This window comes from Balaenoptera ricei, chromosome 18 (genome assembly GCF_028023285.1).
Source record: "Balaenoptera ricei isolate mBalRic1 chromosome 18, mBalRic1.hap2, whole genome shotgun sequence".
Lineage (NCBI taxonomy): Eukaryota > Metazoa > Chordata > Mammalia > Artiodactyla > Balaenopteridae > Balaenoptera > Balaenoptera ricei.
Window position 1 is genome coordinate 73057021 of NC_082656.1, and position 19878 is coordinate 73076898.

Consider the following 19878-nt stretch of genomic DNA (forward strand, 5'->3'; position numbering starts at 1 on the left):
GCAAGTAACAGATCTGGGCTTAAAAAATCCCTAGTTTTCTCTCCCACGGCCAACTATACAAAGTGCTAGCTTAAGAAAATTGTCCTTTTACCTTATAATAGATCTCACAGAAAATGATACCTTTTGGTCTTTATTTACAGAGAATGTTAGAAGTAATCTTACAGATCCCATTATACCGCTTTTACTGTGTTTGGTGAGTATTCCTGAAAACCCATTCAGTATAATTTGGGTCTTTCTTAATACTTGATTTAAAACAGCAGTTTTTTTGAAATGTCCAAGACAGTTGTTGCTTCTGCTTTGTAATGCTGAAAACTTTCTGCATAATTATGTTCTGGAAGTTCTACGGGGCCTTGCTGTTTCAGAGCTTGAGAAAGCATAATGTCAAGGACCATCCAATTGTCTTCTTCCTGTAGATTAGGATGAAGGTCTGCATTAAAAGTTCTCTCTCATCATAAGCTCAAAACAGGTAGCGCTGAAAAGAATGCTTCTGCCCGATGTCTCGTCTTTCCAGCGTGTGAGCCCTAAGTGGGGGAGGCTGTGCGTGTGTGCTGTGGTGCGCGTGCGTGCTGCGGTGTGCCTGCGTGGTGCAGTGTGCCTTATACACTGTCGGTGACTAGCAAATGTACTCAGCTGTTTCTGTGGAGATAGTGTATATGGGATCTTAGCCAAAAGGGCCTCTACTTATAAGTCAGTTCCTAAACCTGTCTTCTACGACCTTTTAGGTTGGACTCCTTTATCAGTCATCTGCTTGAGTATCAATTAGGTGGAAGGAAAGGACACGGGAAGTGGTGGTTGGTGGTGCTTGCCATCTATGTCTCTGAGGCATAGTTTCAGCTGGTAAGGTGTGTACTTTTGGACACCTAGGTCTTTTGGGGGCTGAATATCTTCAGAGTTTGGTGGGCTTTGGAAATGTACATAAATGGGAATGGGGGAAAGAGGGGCCAGAAGGTACTTCATCACTCCTTCCCTCCTCCAGCGGGGACCAGAGACAGTACAGGTGGCCCATTGGTGAGGTACTGAAGAGCCATTGAAAGATTCTTTTTCTTTCTCTGTCAGTTAGCAAAGTGAGATTTTCTTGTGTGGATAAAGTTTAGGAAGAGAGAAAGAGGAGCACCACATCCTGGGCCACTTTCAGCCTGTACTTGAGTGTTTCAAGGGTGTGACTGTCCCGACTCCTCACCCGCAATCAGTGCTGCGTTACTGTTGTTAGTGCCGTTACGAGACCGACCACTGGCTGGAGGGTGACAGGTGCTTTAGGGCCCCATCTCTCCAAGGGCTTGTCACTGTAGCTGTGGATCTCAAGGTACACCTGCAGACACTCAGGAAACCAGCCTCTCAGTTGGGCGGCTGAGGCCTTACGTTCCTGTGTTAACGGACATCATTCGACATCTGAGTTTGCCTTTTAAAATTTGACTAGCAGATGTGGTAGAAATGATCACCACCACAGCCTACAAGTGCAAGGACGGCGTGGCAGGCCCAGTGGCAGGCAGGAGGCACAGAAAATGGGCCTTAGTGGGGGCAGCCCCAGCACTGGCCAAGTCTGGGCAGAAAGCATTTGGCTGCCTCGCTGACCTCTTTGCTAGTGAGAACTGGGACTGCCACCTCAAGTACTTGCCCTTCGTCTTTCCTCAGGACACGCCAAGCTAGGCCCAAGAGGAGGGGCAAGGTGGGTCCATCTGCAGGTGGAGACACAGTGAGACTCAGGCCCAGGGCCGCCTCTGAGCAGTGGTGTACAGGGGGGCTGGCCGGACAAGGGCCCCAGAGGCCCCGGAGAGAGCAGCAAAGCAGCCCAAGATGATTCTGTGGGACGCCTGGGGTGGACACCACAGTGGCGAGGATCATGGAAACCGTGGCTGGGAGGGAGGCAGCCCAGCCCCAGTCTGTGAGAGGAGCCCCCAGGAGCCCTAGACAGAGCTTCATTAGGAGGGCTTCAGGGAGGGGCATTGAGGGTTTTATACTCTGTACTTTGTCAATATAGGCAGGTTGCACTCTATAAAGAAACGTAAACATGGGCGGAAAAGTTATAAGGATTGGTATGGTCAAAATAGGGCTAGCAAACCTTGCTTCTAAGCTGAAGATGACTTTAATTTCTTTACTTAAATAAAAAGCCTAACAGCAGAATAAATGACTCTCTAGCTTGCTTTTAAAAATGAAAGAATGCCTCAAAGCATCAAACCACTGATGATTCCACTGAAAGAACAGAAATATTGCAATTTGCAATGTGGTGGGTGATGGAGAAGGCCATGTACTGGTTTCAGAAGTGGGAGAAGGTACAGGTTGCGAGGTGGGGGAGGGTTAGCAGGAGAGTTCTAATGGACACATTTAATGTATAGAGTGTGGGAAAACATGGACAGTGGCCATACTGCCTGATGGCGAGGGGGAAACCTAGGAGTCTTCTGATATTCAGAAGGCCTGTGCTGTCACTTCCGACTTCTTTGTTTTCTAGCTAAGAAGGAAACGGAATAACAAACTCCACAACAAAATGGTTTCACATTGCTTTAGCATTTCAGGAATCTGTACTCAATTCTTTAGTAAAACTGTCACTTACTTCTGCATTGGAGGCTAAGGGGTTGGCACATTTTCAAACACAGGAAGTATAGGTATGCTTGCATGAATAGTATCAGAAGCTTTGGACTTTTGCAGTATATTCTGCAGGGGCTTTGTTTTTGTTGGTAGTATATATTCGGTTTTTTCTTTTTTTCTTTCTTTTTCCTCTTTTCTGGATGCATTATATTATGGAAAGACGCCTACATCTTTCAGACCAAATTGTTTTCAGGATTTTGTCATTGTATAGCAGCGTCTTAAAGAGGTCTTTTCTTTCTTCACTTTTCAGAGAGAAATCGGTTTCCTGTGTATTTTAATCTATGTCCACAGGAGGATTATGATACTGAATCACTGTTTTGTAATTTTGCTATTTTAAGTGAGTTTTAAATAAAACCTGTACCCCCTTTCTTGATCTCTGAGAACATAGCCATTAAATAAGTGCTATAAATATCTTGAGAGCTTAAAAATAGAGCTAAAATATAAAAACACAGTGTGTAGTAAAAGAGGCATTCTTTACCTGCACCCCACCTTCAGTTTCTACAGGACAACTTTATACTTCACTCAAAGATATTTAAAAATATGAATACATCGACTTCCTTCGCAATTTCCTGACTGTATCACTGTTTTCATTTTCATGGTTAATGCAGTATACTGGTTGGTAGGTAAGCAGTGTGATTCTACTTGCTCTTCTAATTTTTAAAATTCTTTACAAATAATTATTATCACTACTACATGATTAAGGAACAGATATTTATATAAAGCTAGTTTAAGATTTTTGGCTTTTACATTCTTTTTTTACTCATTTATATGTTTAATTAGCATACATTATGTACAAGGTATGGTGCCAGGGTCAGCAAAAAGAGTGCTTCCTACAATCACGACTCCCTAAAATCATGATTCTTAAAGTCAGTTCTCTGTCTCTGTTTCCCCCTCTCAGATATTACCTTCTGTTCTTCCTTCTCATTGTGACCAGTTATTTAGATTTATTTTTTAAGATCTTGGAGTCTCAGTGATGTACTGTGCAGTAGGGTTGGTTAAAGAAGAGGAGATCTTGAAGAAATTTTAATCACTGGGGAGTTGGCGCTAACAGGCAAATCAACAGACTTATCCGTGTAGACAAGGAGGGCTGCTCAAGCTGAATTGAACGGACCCTGTTGTAATTTGAACCCTTGAAACCCTTTCCACTTTATTGTCAAAATTACTGCCTTCACTTCCTCCCTCTCCTCATTTGTCTATTTCCCTTGCGTTTTCTCTTGTGCACTCCCAGTGTACAACACAGTGGTGGTGAACTGCTTCCTGGAAGGCATGATTAGTCATCAGGAGCACGCGTTCCTTATAGCTGGAGATAAATGGGCGTTCAGCCTGTCAACCACAAGTTGGACTAATTTGGAAAATATGGTTCCTCTCCTCAAAAGAAACGGCTCATGCTCCTTTGGACACTTGTATAAAACAGCTGTGTGCACTTCCCTGTTCGTTCTGAACAACTGGAATCAGAGTATCCGGCTTGATGCTAGAACTGGAATTTAACTCGCAATGGCGAGGAGGCTTTACCTAGAATGTCTGTCACCGTGAAAGGCAGGGAAGAGCAGTACCAGTTCCGGCCCCCTTTGAGTTTTGGGGGTGCTTCCCACTTTCCTTCCCCATGATCGTTCACTGAGTGGAGTGTAATCCCGAATCTCTCACCAGTTGTCTCATCATCTTAAAGGGAATAAGAAAATTATAATGGATGTTTTGAATGTGCCTGACCTTTATTTTGTTCATACCCAAACTGAATGAGGCAAAGAGGTTGAAATATTTTCTTGTTCCATCTGAGTAAGCATGAAAACCTGCAATCCTTAATCTTTTAAAAGAAAAAAATAACCTCCTCTGTTTGTGGGATTTCTGATTCATCTCTTCCACCCTGCTCTATATTTTTTTAGTCAAATACTCTCTGGACTTTTGTGAGCCAGTATCTTCCTTCTTCACCTCTTTCCCCTGTCCTCCCCCACCCCTACCCTGTGGTCGCACAAAGAGCAGGGAGCCCACAGAAGACTAAGTTTCTGGGTTTTGTATTTAAAAGGAGGGTGAAATGCTGGATATACTTAGGAACACAAAACTGATCTGTTAAAACTTTGCCAAAAAAGAAACTTATTGGTGTCAGGATAAGGGGAATAAGAGAAACTGAGATTTTTTTTAAAATGCCACAAATAGAGGAGAATATACAGTTGCTTTTCGTGATTTACACCAAACTTACTTTTCTTTAGTTCAGCACAAACTAGTAGGTGTGGCAGCGACTTCAAACCTCCCAAGTTAACAAGTGATATAAAAAAATGAGAATCCCATGGGAAGGGAGCCAGGAGCCCTGGAAGCTTTCTGCTTGTTGATGTCTCTGAATAATAATCAGGACTAGTACACTGGCCTGTGATTCAAAGATGGGTACTCCTCTGTGACTTGGGCCCTGTGTCTGTGAAACTCTGGGTCTCCAGGGTAAATGAAGTTGTCTGTGGCTCTAGCCTTAGAGAAATATTCTAAACCAGGGTCCCAGAGCCAAATTCTGCCTGCCACCTATTTTTGTGCAGCTCTCGAACTAAGAATGGTTTTTCCAGATGAATGAATTGAGAATAGGGAACATTACCTTTGAACTCCAATTAAGCGAGATGCTATCCCCCCAAAAGGAGTGCTATTCTTCTTGTGAGTAGAACTGTATTACAAAAAAATTGTACGCAATTTAATTTTAAATTTTGTCATTACCAAGTATGTGGAAATTTGTGTTCCCTCTTGTTACACAAGTTCCTGTATAATATCCTTGAGTTTGTCTCTCAGCTCACAAGTCTGAAATAATTTACTATCTGGCCCTTTCAGATAAAGCTTGCTGAGTCCTGTTCTAAACTGTCACATAAAGAAAATTTTGAAGAGAAAAAAAGGCATCTTTACTGTCATTATTTGCCTAAATCTCTATTTCAATTTTCTTTTTTAAGCGTGAAGCCAGTATGGATGGAGTTTATATTCTTTGGCTTGTGCAGTGCCCTGAAAAAACTGGTATCAGTTGTGAAATGTGGCATAATAGTGTCAGCTGCTGCCTGTTTGAAAATTTAAGGTTACAGAATAAAATAAACCTGTGTTGCCCGATGTAAAATAGATGGCAATAATAGTACTTATTTTGTAGGATTTTGGGAAGGATTAAGTGAGATAATGCAAGTAAAGGACTCAATAGATGTTAAAAAGAAAAAAAAAGAACAAAGACTACCATTGAGAACTTAAGTTTGTTTGCCTTAGTGTGTATGAGTCCTGGTGCCTTTCATTTTAACATTTTGTATCTGTGTACAAACATACTGTCCTTTGTATACTGGAAGTTCCTAAATAATGCTCTCGTAAGCTTCAGGTAATGCACAATATAATCTGGTTGTATCTCCTTTCAACATGATTCTGATTTTAAAGGAACACCCTATCTACTTGAGAAGAATTATTACTTAAGTCCTATATATTTCAAAGATGATTTTAAAAGCATAAATAAATGTTACTGAAGAGTAAAAAAGGGAGTTTTTTTTAATATAAATTTATTTTTTAAATTTATTTATTTTTGGCTGCGTTGGGTCTTCGTTGCGGCGCACGGGCTTTCTCTAGTTGCGGCGAGTGGGGCCTACTCTTCGTTGCAGCGCGCGGGCTTCTCATTGCGGTGGCTTCTCTTGTTGCAGAGCACGGGCTCTAGTCGCGCAGGCTTCAGTAGTTGTGGCTCACGGGCTCAGTAGCTGTGGCTCGCGGGCTCTAGAGCGCAGGCTCAGTAGTTGTGGCGCACGGGCTTAGTTGCTCCGCGGCATGTGGGATCTTCCCGGACCAGGGATCGAACCCGTGTCCCCTGCATTGGCAGGTGGATTCTTAACCACTGCGCCACCAGGGAAGTCTGGGAGTTTTTTTTAGGTCACAAAATTTTAGGATATTGAGTGTCACTGTTTTGGTCACCATCTGTGACAGAGTACAGGATTGGAAAAAGGACATTGTCTTGGTATTTCAAATAGCTGGTGTTTATACCCCAGCATGGGGAAATCCCCCACATGCAGGAGGGCAACAGATAAGAATTAGAGGTAGGCATGGCATTTGCAAAGAAAGAAAGTCACTGGTGATACTTGAGGAGATGGTCTCAATCTTCCTCATTATACTGCGTCCACAATGCACTTTTTGCCTCTGGAGTTTGTCCTCCTCCTTCCAAGGCCCCATCTGTTGTCACCACCTCTGAGAAGCCTTCTCAGAATCGCCCCTCCCACTGTTTTCCAACTAGAGTTAGAATTTGCCCTCTTGCCTTAGAGACCCCAGTCTCCCCAGCTAGACCTCGACTTCCCCCAAGGCTGATTCTCTCCTCCCTATTTGGATATCCCTGCCTGGCTTACACGTCCAATATCTATTTGTTGAATCAGTGAATTACTGAATAAAAATTTGTATAACGTTAAAATAAAATGAATGGCAAAACCCTTTTGATTCTTCTCTCTTTTCAGACGTAGATTAATGTACATAGATAATCATGAAACACTCTCGTAGAGCTGATGACAAATTCACAGATAAGTCAAAATGTGTAGATCGCTTATCCAGCTATTAAGTTGTGAAGACTTGGGGGGCATCAGAGAGGAGACATAAATCTGGCTTCTTTATTTTCTGTGGTGCCGACCCTTAGCATGGAAGCGGGCTCCCCAGTCCCCTTGGTAGGCGTGTTTCCCGGGTGTGACAGAGTGCCTCCCACCATCTGTCTGTGTGCGTATGTGAATCCTAGGCGACCCTCTGTTCCAGACCCACCTGACTAGCTCACAGAGGTCAGGGAAGAGGAAGAGGGGTGTCCTATCCTTAATAGTAGGAGCTATTATTGATTGGACTTCCTGTGTGCAAGGCACTTTATCAGGTGTGTCACGTGCATCATTTCATTAGACTTCTCACAACAATCCTATTATTACATTCAACTCAGAATCTGAATCTGAGACTGAGAGGTTAAGTGATACGCTTAAGGTGTCACCAGATCCAGATCTGCTCTGAGTTAAAGAAAAACTGAACTCTCAGAGTTAGGAATTGTGTCCTGGTCACCACATCCCCTTGTTCCTCCCATAACTTGGAGTGGAGTCGTCACACATACATGGACGTGGCTAGGCTGCAAGCTGAAGGAGATGAGTGAGCAAACTGCAAAACAAGTAAGACTTCCAACTTTTAGAAGAGGCTAGTTCCTGTGTACCTCAATTCCTTCTAACCTTTTTAGGTGGCTTATGTGGAATCACATGCAAGTTAAAGCCATGAGTACCACGTGCTGGAAGTTCCAGGCAATGAGAAATGAGCTTCATGGTAATTGAGAATGAAGTTAAGGAAGAAAATTTTATTGTTAATCAAGGGCTTAATTGCCTCTGGGACATTTTAAATAAATGCCATGCCATACTTAAGCAGCAATGTTCTGTAAGTGAGATGCAAAAATTCTTTAATTAAACCATCGCGGGTATTCCCTGATTGAAATATCTGCCTTTATCTTCATAGTTAATCCTTCCTGATTCATGTAACAACTCAATCAGGGATTGAGTAAATTAAGGGCTCCTTGAAAGAACAAATCAATTGTATAAAATTGAAATTATTTTTGGAGCAGTCTTCCTTGTACATATTTGTATTGATCACAGCCTATTTTTGGTGCATTTTCTATTTAGTGGGCTTGTAGAGTGAGCTGTTTTTCAGCCTGCAGGGGACAGATTATGCCTGTGGTATGGCGTAGGGCAGACGGTTGTTAGAAGAATTTGTCTGAGAAAAGGAACAAATGTAAGGGTTTCTTGGCCATTGAGAAACCCAGTGATGATGACTTGGATGGTCCCTACAATTAACCAGGAAGGAAGATGGTAAGCAAGGTGGTCCACACCCAGGAGCGTGGCCCCACTCCAGGCCTTGCTGGATGCTAGTCAACTTGTACTAGTGTCCACAAGCCAAAGGGCCGAGTTCTTTTTTATTTTTTATTGAAGTATAGTTGACTTACAATGTAGTGTTAGTTTCTGTTGTACTGCAAAGTGATTCAGTTGTGTGTGTGTGTGTGCGTGTGTGTGTGTATTCTTTTTCAGATTCTTTTCCATTTTAGTTTATTATAAGATACTGAATATAGTTCCATGTGCTATACAATAAATCCTTGTTGTTTATTTTATGTATAGTGGTGTGTATCTATTAATCCCATACTCCTAATTTATCCCTCCCCTCCCGCCTTCCCCTTTGGTAATCATAAATTTGTTTTCTATGTCTGTGAGTCTGTTTCTGTTTTGTCAGTAAGTTCATTTGTATCATTTTTTTTTAGATTCCACATATAAGTGATACCATACAATATTTGTCTCTGACTTACTTTACATAGCATGGTAATCTCTAGGTCCATCGATGTTGCTGCAAATGGCATTATGTCGTTCTTTTTTATGGCTAATATTCCATTATATATATGTACCACATCTTCTTTATCCATTCATCTGTTGATGGACAGTTAGGTTGCTTTCATGTCTTGGCTATTGTAAATAGTGCGGCAATGAACATTGGGGTGCATGTATCTTTTTGAATTAGAGTTTTCTCCAGATATATACCCAGGAGTGAGATTGCTGGATCATATGGTAACTCTATTTTTAGTTTTTTAAGGAATCTCCATGCTGTTTTCCATAGTGGTTGCACCAATTTACATTCCCACCAACAGTGTAGGAGGGTTCCCTTTCTCCATATCCTCTCCAGCATTTATTATCTGTAGACTTTTTGATGATGGCCATTCTGACCTGTGTGAGGTGATACCTCGTTGTAGTTTTGATTCGCATTTCTCTAATAATTAGGGATGTTGAGCATCTTTTCATGTGCCTGTTGGCCATCTGTATTTCTTCTTTGGAGAAATGTCTATTTAGGTCTTCTGCCCATTTTTCAACTGGGTTGCTTGGTTTTTTTGATACTGAGCTGTATGAGCTGTTGTACATTTTGGAAATTAAGCAAAGGGCCAAGTTCTTATTCCCAACTAAACAGACCCAGAGATTCGGACCCATAGACCCAGATTCAGAAACAGACTAAGGAGATTTGCTGGCTCTCTCGTTGTACACAGAAAAAACAAAAAAATGAAAACTTAAGGTATCCAAAAGTTTTGACTTACAAGATTGTTCACTTTGAGTGGCAGGAGCGCCTGACATGGAGCTCAGTAAGTTTTTTTTAAATGCAGGAATTGTTTGTTTTGGTAAGCTAACACTGTGATTTCATTTAATTCTTAAAAAGAGAAAAATTACCATTTGAAGTTACCAAAATTTTAAAACATACAATCACTTCTATTTTCAAAATTGTATTTAGATTGAGTAGTCAGCAAATAATTTAAATAAGTCATCAAATAATGGTATTCTGTAGAATGGGTTCATACTGAAATTTTTATCTTCTATTTTCAAGGTTCTTGATGTAAAACAACTGAGCCCTTTAAAAGCAGTTTCATTTTCAAATAAACACACATAACAGACACACCTTGTGAACTAAGTACTTGAAAGGAGGAAATGAGGGGAGGAAAGAAAAATATTTGAAGTCATATTTTCATAAAGGCCCTGTGGTGTTTGACGTGTGTTGGCCAATTCAGGCCAGGCTCAAAATGACAGTTCAGGTTTTGCCTACTGTCTTGGGACTCCACTTAGCGCCAAATTGTCCCCTGAAAAGCCTCTCTTCCTCAGAATCCTTGCTTTGGGCACATATCAGAAAGCCTGTGTGGTGCCCGCCAGCTGCAGAAGGGCCCCCGTGATGGGTTAGAGGCGAAATCACACTCAACTCTTTGGCAGCGTCTGGAAACCTAGCATTGTGATGTCACTGTGAGAATAGAAATCCCTTTAGAATTCTGCATGATGATTCAGAGCAATTAATTCTGTTCTAATTTTCATGCCCCGGGAAGAACTCTATTTATATAAACTTGGTCAGGGACAAGCATATCTGCACATAGTCTGTGAAGAAAGGAAAATGAGCCATGTACTCCCGAGTAAAACTAGCTGCCTTGCTCCCCAGCCTATTTCCAAATGATTCAAATTTATGTAAAGAAACGCTGGTGAGCCCAGGAAAACAAACTGGTATCTTAGCATTCTCTCGCATCAACGTTTTTTGGATTCTTTATGTCATATAAACATATTCATGAAATCACTTTCTCTGACTCTAGTACATCTGCCTTTGGGAGCTCAGTGGTAAATACGCAACTGGCATGGATCCTGAGAAGTTCAAGGTTCTCACGACAAGCTGGCTCTGGCTCTTTGCGGACCGAGGACGCCTGGGAGCATGTTCCCTTAAGCCCCTACTCACTCCTTCATTGAGTTCAAAGGGTCTCAAGTCATCTCAAGAAAATCGCCATCTGAGCATCATGTTGCAGGGCTGGCGTTTGCAATTTTTGTGGCTACCTGGGTTCTGTTTGATCCTTTCCCCTCTGCATCTGTCTTGTACATTCCATGTTCTGGGCTTGCCTTAGTCATATGCTTCGGGAGAAGGTATCATGAACGACTTGACGCCCATATTATAACTTAACAAGCTGAAAAGTCCTCAGGTATAGATTCTACATCTCTCAAACTGAGATTTTTGATTCAGAGACAGGTCGCATGTAGACAGCTTCCCAGAGGCTCTGGCTGCTTGAGACACAGATTGTAATCAGAGTAATTAGCACTGAATTTTCAAGTCCTGTTCTCCAGCTTGACCTGGCAGCATTTAGCCAGCATGCACACAGCTGGATCAATGGCAGGAATAGAAGGGGCCGGTTGTAGGGCTGCTCCTGGCAGCTTGTGGTGGGCACCATCCACGGGGAATTCCAGGGGAGCATCCGGGACAGGGGAGCAGTGAGGAGACCTGGGGCGCGGGAGGAAAGAAATAGGATATTGATAAGCGCCTGTCTGGGAATTGTTACAGGAGACAGATCGCAGTACAGACTTTTGCCTGCAATTCATTATCATTGATCTGTTTTTCTCCTTCTTACTTAGTGCAGTTTTGGGTGTTCCTAAAATGTCCCTTGTTAAAAGTTTACACTTCCTTTCCCTAAGAATAAGTACCTGCCTATCTAAATCCAAAGGCTAGTGAAATAAAAACTGTAGGACATGAACAGATACTTTGGTGGATCCAAAATAGAGGGGTTTTTTTCAGCTTGGTGCCTGGCCTTCAGGTAGGGCAGCACAGTCGTGGCAAAGAAGCACCGGTACCTGATCATGAAGTAAATTATCTGGGCACTTTGGTGGTGGTGGTGGTGGAGAGACAGGGAATCAAGCTCAAGTAATCCCAGGGCACTTCTGTCACCCACTTGCTCTTCTTAGTCCCACGGAGTGTGGTGCCTCACAAGGGCTAGAAGGTAAGGATGATGAGAATACTGCAGTGGGGGGATGTCAGACCCCACTCCCCACCCATTGAGGGTAATGATTTTGAACGGATGCTTGATGACTGGACGCTGAATAATAATAAATAGGTTTAAGTTTATAGGAAGTACTTACGACACAAAACCGCTTGAGCATATATAGTATCCCTAACACTATGATCAATATAATGGAAGAAGCATGGTCAGCAGATTTTTTTTTTAAATGACAGATTTTTTTATAGTTTGGTTCTGTTAAAGAATGAAACACGATTGGTTCCATTCTGCCATTTTGTATCAGTAGTTCGTATAAGGTTAAACTTTGAGGGAGTACTTTTGCATTTTTCAGCTGTAGGCTTTTGCACTCACTTAAATTACTAGAATATTTGTGTGGAAAATGAGGTCAATTCTGTGTTTAAATGAACTGTTGTTGGCTATCTCACCTGACAGTCATTTTGTGATTTGAATGTTAAATCTTATGACCCTCACATGCTCACACATAATACTTTTCAGGCCACAATTAACATTTGCCACTAAGCTGTATTTTAGAAAGTATTTATAGAGGCTGCTGCGAAGTGCTGTATTCTAGTGATATGGAGTATTTTCACTAGTCATCTGCTTCCAGAATGCACCTTATCCTGGCAGTAAACTGGTGTCTTTCATAAAAAGTTCCTTAGCGTCCAATAGCTCACTCTGGCACACGCTTAGCATTTTTCCCTGAAATCCTTTCGTAAATCAACAGGAAGCCGCCTTTCCCATTTTTATTATAAAAGGGGAATTAATGATAAAACTTAAACACACATTGTTATTTTAACATCTAGTCTTACATCTGTTGAGGAGTTGTGTTTTTACTTAAAAATATTTTAGCCAAGAATCAAAACCAGAGAATTATGCATTTTCCCAGCCTCCTGTCAAGGATGGCTCTTTGTTAAAAGCACACAACAGAAAATACTGTGCTAAACTCTTGTTGGCTTAAAAAGCCATATATGAAGCCTTAAAAGCCAAAGCATTTAATTTTTAAAAATGATTTAAGTAAATCACTTTAAAAAAACTGTACCAAACTTTTAAAAAGTACTTTTCACATCTTGCCTTTATAAGTAACTGTGGCATTAAACATACCATAAATTTACTTTATTTTCTTAATAAGTTTGGATTTTCACACAGCCTCTATTTTTTATAATATAGGTCGTACAAGGCTGTTTCATTTCAGGTTGAAGAGACCCAGCCAACATTATGACACTCTTTTTTCTTAAGTGCAAAAGTTGGATTGGGACAGGGACTGTTGAATTTGGAAAACATCAATTGTTTTCTTTTTCTCCTTCCTTTTTTTCTACGTTTATTTCACTTTGTAGTTGCGAGTCATGGGTTTTTTCACTTCAGGCTTTTGCTCTCCCTGGTCTTTTGCTTTACAATTCGCACTAGGAGAGGCTAGCGGGCTTTTTTTGCTGTTTGAGGTCTTTTGGGTTTTTTTTTTTCTTTTTTGCATATTCTTTCCTTTTCTCCAGATTTTTTTTTTTTTTTTCTCCAGATTTTATTACTGACCAAATTTAAAACACTACAGTGTTTAGGATCCCTGCAGGGCCATTTTAAGTATTTGGACCCATAAAGGGCCCCAAGCAATAACTACCTGAATTGCTTTTAATTACACAATATAGCTGCATCATTTTACTTCAGATTCTTTTTGATTGATGCTGCAAGGCAATTGTAACCGCGGATGATGGGATTAAGTGCCTCTTGAAGTGACTTTAGCTTCTTGTGGGAACAAAGGGAAAGAGGAGAACACTTAGTCCCTTTTTTGCGGGAGCTGCCTTTTTCTTAGCTTGCATATAAAGAAATACAATTAACAAACATTATCCCCAGAGGTAAATTGAAATGTACATGCAGACCAGAACCGCTCTTGACTGCAATTAGACATATATGATCCGAGGTATTCTGACCATTCATTAGTGCTAATTGTTTGAGAAACAAGCCCAGAACAAATGATTAAAATGTAGGCACCATAACTGGGATTATTAGCATGTGTGATAAAATGTGCGCTCTGCAGCTGTACCAATAAAACGCTTTGGAAAGTGGCTCTGATTAGACAAATGCTTGGTTTGGCTCTGTGGTGAGCTCTTGGTGTTTGCTCAAGACCTGGTGATGTTTATAACAAACAACTTATATCTTTCTTTCTTAATTAGTGGGAATTACTATGTAAATGTTGGTATTTTGTAATTTAATATCGTATGGTTTTTCCTGCCTTTGGGCTGTTATTGCAGTCTACTGATCTTGCTGGGAATGAGATAAACTGAGTTCTTAGGTTTTGCTCCTTTGCTCTGTTTTCTTTAAAATGCTGGATGCCATGGAGAACTACTACAGAGTTTGCTCTATTATTTGGTTTTTGAACCAAAATAGAGCCTCTTGTATTCAGCACTTGTACTATAGTCACAGAGACCTGGCAAGGGTAACTTAGTCAAACATAAACTAACTGGGAGCTGGTTGGCCAATACGGACAGTCAGCATGCTGCTAAGCCCTCCAGCCTAACCTTAGCTAAGTGAGCAGAACCAGGAGGAAGACAGAAGTGACTGTCAGGGTGAGGACCAATTTAGAGTGATGGATGGCAGTTGAATTCCCCCTGGAAGTGCATCTAGGAGTTTGGGGTTAGCAAAGAAATGTGAGCTCAGCTAAATGTGGAGTCAGTGAGAGATTTGGGAGGCGCAAATGGGAATGGAAAGAAAGGACATGTGAGACGGAAGCACGGAACCAGGGTGCCAGGGAAATGTGCCAGGCAGGCAGAAGCTGAAATCCAACGTCAGTCTATCTACGCATGGATGTTTCAGGCCTCCTAACTTGTAGCTCAGAGCTCCTCTGTCCCCTGTTTGCATTTCTGAAACCAGAGTCAGAGGAAGGACCATTTGGAGATTGTCCATATGGTACCATGATAACCTACAACAACTTTTCAATCTCAAGTGGTCTGTCCTTGTCACCCAACAGACTTCCGAGCCACCTATTTCTTAGCATATCAGTTGCACATACCAAAGGAAGACAAATATCGGTGTTACTCCAGATAGAAATAAGATTAAATTAGCTTTTAAAATTAGTTAATACATTACAAAGACACATGCAAAAAATTGTCTGGTTATCTTGTTCTCTGGATAACCTATTCCATCTCTCTTTCCATTATCATAGAAAACCCTGAATCAAGTCAAAAATAAACCATAACATAGATTGTCATGGACATACAGCTTGTGGAAAGGATTCACCTCTTAATTTTTCATTTTATTCCCTGTGTATTTACAATAAAAGTGTTACTCTCTGAGTCTGACCAGTTCATTCCACAGAAAACTAAGTAACAATACATATTCAGTAAGAGTGGGTTTTTTAAGAACTAAATATAAAGGAAAAAGAGGCTGTTTTGCACTTTGGCTGGTGCATTGCTAAGTGTGGCATTGAATAAGAAAAAAATCTTAAGCTCCCCTAAAATTAGAAGTTCTAGGAAGTCTTGCCTTAAATATTTAAAGGAGTTAGTGCCTGTAGCACATTAAACATACTTTAAAAAAAAAACTATGTTAGAGAAAGCCTTCATGATCACATCCATATGTTTAGTTTTAATTTTCATCACACTTAGCTCTGAATAATTAAGAAGGAAAAAAACAATCTTAATCTTATTGTGGGTCCCACACAGTCAAAGCCACATACACGTGATTCGTGATCACAGCTTGTATTCACAGCTTTCGTGTGTGTGGTATGGGTCTGGCAATTAGACTCAGACTGTGTTTTTTCTAAAAATTATTCAGTGCTAGAGAGAGATCAATATTAAAATTTCCCCAAATCTACATATCAGGGTAATCAAAGGACTATAGCTAACAAAATATCAAAATTCTAAGCTGTGTAACATTTTGGCCTCATTTCATTGCGACTGACACTTGAAAGGAATTTTTGAGAGAGTCTAGGGAGAAAACGAAGATTCCGTTAACCTAGATGATTTTCATGACAGCTACCAAAAAAATAAAATAAATAAGACGTGGAGAGAACTGTTTTCTCAAAATTGCAGATCCATTTTTCTGGAGGAAAAAAAAATTCTCCCATGATTACTTTCATATCAAAGAACCCGGTCATGGGGGAGATGCATAATTTGACACATTTAGCAGCCTTTGAGCTTTTGAAGGACTCTGTAAAAGAATCCATGGTTACATCTGTCAGGTTGACAGTCTTCTTTCGTGACCTTAAAAAAAAGTTAAGGAGAGATTGATCTTTCTAGTTCACATTTGCTCAGTTACCTCTAAAGTTCTGCCCAAGCCAGGAATTAGTCATCTCAGCTTTAAATTTATTATTTTTTGAGCTAAGATAACCCAGTACTAATGGAATCTCTAAATGGAGAACTTTTGTGAATGGTCTTTTTTTGTGTGAAATTTTCTGGTGGGGCTGTGGTGATAATATTTCCTATACTCTCCATTGGCTGTTTTACTACATTAACTACTAAATATTGTCTTTTCTGCAACTTGTCTTAGAATCAGATCTTCTTAGGCAGGAATGCCAGCAGTGAACAATCCAAACATAAGGCTCTGCTCTGGGTGCTCAGTTATGGCCAGGAGTGGAACAAGTAAGCTGTTGGTTCCTTGCACTCAGAATTTCACCATCCAAAACCCCCAATCGTCTCTACAGAGGCTAAGAGAAGTCGACTGGCATGTCCTTTAGGTTTTAATTACAATTTACCGAAAGCTCCCACGTTCTGTACTTCACAGGTGCTTCCTCTCATCGTTCCCAACACTGGGAAATGCATTTATCAAATTGCTATGGGGACTTCCCTGGTGGCGCAGTGGTTAAGACGCCGCTTGCCAGTGCAGGCGACACGGGTTTGATCCCTGGTCTGGGAAGATCCCACATGCCGCGGAGCAGCTAAGCCCATGCACCACAACTACTGAGCCTGCGCTCTAGAGCCCACGAGCCACAACTACTGAGCCCGCGCGCCTAGAGCCCATGCTCTGCAACAAGAGAGGCCACCGCAATGAGAAGCCAGCACACCGCAATGAGAAGCCAGCACACCGCAACGAGGGGTGGCCCCTGCTCGCAGAACTAGAGAAAGCCTGCACCCAGCGGCAAAGACCCAACACAGCCAAAAATAAAATAAATAAATATAAAATAAAGAATCCGCCTGCCAACGCAGGGGACATGGGTTTGAGCCCTGGTCCGGGAAAATCCCACATGCCGTGGAGCAACTAAGCCCGTGCGCCACAACTCCTGAGCCTGTGCTCTAGAGCCCGCGAGTCACAACTACTGAGCTCGTGTGCCACAACTACGGAAGCCAGCACGCCTAGAGCCCGTGCTCCGCAACAAGAAAAGCCACCACAATGAGAAGCCCACGCACCGCAACGAAGAGTAGCCCCCGCTTGCCCCAACTAAAGAAAGCCCGCACCCAGCAATGAAGACCCAACGCAGCCAAAAATTAATTAATTAATTAACTTTAAAAAAATCACTATGGGTAGAGGGTCCTGAGCATCATTCCTGCAGTTCTCAGCGACATTAACTCAGTTAACTATTGATAAACAACATCCTTAGCCTTCTTTGTGTTTCCAGGAGGCCCAGGTTGAAGCAGCCCAGAAACAGAAGAGATGCTAATCACATTGTGTTCTTAAACGTGTTCAGTGAAGGAGTGCAGGTTTCCCTCTTGACCTCAGTGTCACTCCGGGGGTGGGGTGGGGGAATAAAATCCCTCCAGTTTTCCATTCAGATAAAACCTCTCCTCCTCCTCTTCTCACCAAAAGTAGAGCAAGAAAGTGGGATTATGGTGAATGCCACTAGCAGGCACATGCTCTATTGTCATCCCCTCTTCAACCGGAATCAAGGAGCTTTGCAGCAAAACAAAGCTCCTCTCCTCTCGTCCCATCCCCCACTCTCCCTCTTGGCCCTCACCTCCGCCTTCCTTCCCTCCCTCCCACTTTCTTACCCGCCTGCTTTCCTTCAGGACCCATCCTTTCTCCTCTCTCCCTTTCTTTTCCTCATTCTCTTCCTCTCCCTCACCTCCTCTCAAATACCCCTGCCCTTGTCTTCCTCCTTATCGTCTGCTGGGCTGACTCGGCCTTAGCTTGTATCAAACTCCTCTTCATTTGCCTTTCGGAAAAATGGCAGCGTTGCCCTTAGAAGTGCTACCGCGCAGCGAAGTGCCACGGGGCAGAGTGGTGCTGTGGCCACATTTATTTATAAGGACTAATCCATTCGAGATATAAACGTGGATCTCTGTTTTCGTGGAAAACTTGCTCTCTTCTTCGGGACCCATTAATGGTCACCCAGTTGTACAGGGTTTTCCCTGTTCTTGGGACTTAACGCACCCATGCACCTATTTGGAGAACTACAGTTCTGTGGCCAAAGAAGTGGATTCAGTGACCAGCCAGGGTCTGCTGGACACATGGCTTCTTGTCTGTGTTTGCTCAACCCTTGGCCTAAGGGCCAGCTCGTGGTGGACTTGGTATTTACTGAATGCATGATCCGTACTGAATTTGATCAGTACATTTGTGTTTATGAAACAATAGCATGGATATAACAAGGGAAAGAGATTTGTTAACTTTAAATTTTTTTCACTGTGGTAAAATATGCATAACATACAATTTACTATTTTAACTATTTAAAGCTTATTGTTCAATGGCATTAAGTACATTCTCACTGTTGAGCAATCATCACCACCGTCCATTTCCAGAACTTTTTCATCTTCCCGAACTGAAACTCTGTACCCACTAAACGGTAATTCTCCTCCCCCTTCCCCCTCACCATTCTATAATACTTCCTGTCTCTACGAATTGACTACTCTAGGTACCTCACAGGAGTGGAATCGTACAGTATTAGTCCTTGTGTGTCTGGCTTATTTCACTTATTAGGATAATGAGTAATTTTTGATATGGATGTTTGTTTGCTTTCTCATTCTATATGAAAAAAAGAGTTCCATTACTGGGTCACTTGTTTTTGCCCTTTGGTATTTAGATGGTCTGAGGAGGAAGAGATCTGTACTGAAACAGCATTACACAAATTTTACCGAAGTGAACAAAAATAAGGGTTCTGCTTTTTTCTCTATTTCTGATAAATCTGTCCCTTATTTGACACTCACCTCTTTTCCTGGGGTTTCCATGGCAAGTATAGGCCAGGAGGGAAGTCCCTCACCAGTATCCCTCCTTCTCCATGGCACCCCACAATGGCCGAAAGGCCGGCCCACAGCCCGTGGGTCTTCCCCATCCTGTACCCTGACTCCTTCCTTCGAAGTGAATCTACAGCGGACCACAAACTGCTATCCTGTGTGTGTCTGCTTTGGACACAAAAGAGTATCTCTTCCTTTCAGTACAAAATGGAGCACTTGATTAAGGTGTGATATAATTGCTTTGTGAGAGAGTTTGCCCTGAAAATGTTCTTGGCTTTTCTGAAGCGGACTGCATGCTTGTTTGTGTTTGTACCACATGCTAATCTCACGAATGGCCCTGTTCTGCCAGTGGGAGGACAAATAGCTGTTCTTTTGCTCTTGTGCCCATGGAAAGCTCCCCACTTCTCCTTGCCCTGTTGCCATAGTAACTGAGACATGGTTCTTCAAAATAGGGAAGGAATCTCTCTGGGCAGTTGGGAACTTAGCAAACTGAGAACATACGTAGGCCTCAATTATTACAGATGCTGGTGTAAATACCTAGTTATCAATAGTCGTAAGCGTGGCTGGAATTTGTAGGTGAATTTTACTGTCACTTGGGGGGTGTATAGGAAAGGATAGATGAATGGGCTCTTTATTCTAGTCCCACAGATTCTTCTGTGAGCATCAGAATTGCCATACAAGGTCAGACCATGGGCCTTACGACAGAGAGCTCGGTTTTCCCGGTACGTACGTTCCCAGCATAGGGAGTAGGCAGTGAGAGTACAGTCATGCTCCTCCAGCTCCCTCGAAGGATCGAAGGTGCAGCCCCAACTACAGGAGTCCTTTAAGAATCAGGATTTGTGCATAATCTTCTGTGAGAAATTTTTATTTTCAACCTTTATCAGCTCTTAGAGTCAAAATTGCTTTAAGAGAACTTTTAAAGGGCCATATCGCTCA

The 19878-nt window shown here is 41.9% G+C and overlaps 1 protein-coding gene across 5 annotated transcripts in view; it reads left to right on the forward strand.

Annotated features, from left to right (window-relative positions):
• Window positions 1-19878, forward strand: part of CLYBL (citramalyl-CoA lyase) — a 260211-nt gene that overhangs the window by 101936 nt on the left and 138397 nt on the right. The gene's annotated exons all lie outside the window — the stretch shown is intronic.